This window comes from Egretta garzetta, unplaced genomic scaffold (genome assembly GCF_000687185.1).
Source record: "Egretta garzetta isolate BGI_Z169 unplaced genomic scaffold, ASM68718v1 scaffold7, whole genome shotgun sequence".
In the NCBI taxonomy this organism is placed as follows: domain Eukaryota; kingdom Metazoa; phylum Chordata; class Aves; order Pelecaniformes; family Ardeidae; genus Egretta; species Egretta garzetta.
Window position 1 is genome coordinate 1120125 of NW_009260350.1, and position 1416 is coordinate 1121540.

The following is a 1416-nucleotide window of genomic DNA, read 5'->3' on the forward strand; positions in this document are numbered from 1 at the left end:
TACTGTGCTGTAATTTTATACATTTTCGAACACAGCCGCAGCTGCAGCGCTGTTCCGTTTATGGCTAATTTAAGTGCCAATTAAACCGGGCTAAATTACAGCCGAGTACGCCGCGGGAACTGATGTGACAAGGGACGTGTCCAGGGGCCCCAAATCTCGCTGACCTTGCTGTCACCGTTTGAGCTGGTTTGCAAGCTGGAGCAAGAGCCACTGACTCCTGGCGCTCACCGAAAGGTCACGGCAGATCCCCGAGGAAGGTGACATTGGCTGGGGCGATGCGAGGGCCCCGTGCCTCCCACCAGCTCCAGAGCGGTCGGGGGCATCTGCAGATGCCCAGCTCCCGGAGAGGTCCCCTTCCCTCTCGGCTGCGGTTGGGAGCTCGGGTGAGGCTGGGGCTGCGGCCAGCCCTTCCCGCTCCCCCAAGGACCCCTGCTCCCCCTCGCAGGAGCAGGGATGTCCTTCCTGGGGCGTCTCCTCAGACCCCAATCACCTGGCTTACGCCGGGGCCACCGCTGCATCCCGCACATCACCTAAGCTGCCACTCGCCCCAGCTGGAAAATGGGTCCCATGTGGTTTTTCCTGGTTTAGGGAGCAGAGCCTGTTCTCAGCAGTTTGGGGTTGGTTTTTTAGCTCATTTTTTTAACTGATGACAGCCTTAGGATTTTCTCCAGCGGGGATAACTCAAAAGAGCTGCAGGTTGGTGTTTGGCACCAGCAGCCAGCTCAGCTGCTCCTGCAGCCCCCAGCATGGGGAGCTGCCTGCTTTCCTAAAGGCATTTTTTTTTTTTTCTTTTTTGGTTGATTTAGGCAATTACACTAAATCCCCTGAGCCACCTGGTTCCCAGATGTGCCAGGTTAGACCAAATTTAGCTCAGGAAGAGCAGGGCTGGCAGCCTCCCACAGCCTGTGGCCGTGCCCCTTGTGGCCAGGGGCACCCCGTCGCTGCAGACCCCCTGTCTGCCCCTACCTTTCCTCCAGACAGACAGACAGCAGGCTTGGCACAGAGTCCCAAAAAGCTTTCTCTAATACCTATACACATATATTTTTCACGTGGGTTTCCCAAGGGCAGCCAGGGAACCAAATCTATAGCATGGCCCCCAGCTCCCAGGTGGCAGCGCAGGATCTGACCCCAGAGCACAAGCCCGGGGGGGGACACAGCCTCCTTCAGCTAGCCAGGCTCCAGTGAGGATGAGCAAAGATGTCTGTCTGTCCAGATGAGCTGCCAGGCCGGCACCCCAGTGCTGGGGCTGGAGAGAGGGGCTGAGCAGCTGCCCTGGGAAGCAGAAAATCGGGATTTTGCCTTCCGAACACTTGGCAGAGGCTGCAGGAACAGCACAGGGGGGTCCGGTGTGGCCAGGCTTGTCCCACTCAGCCTCCGCCACAGGGCTCCCAGCCCACCCCCACCCACCTGGGACAC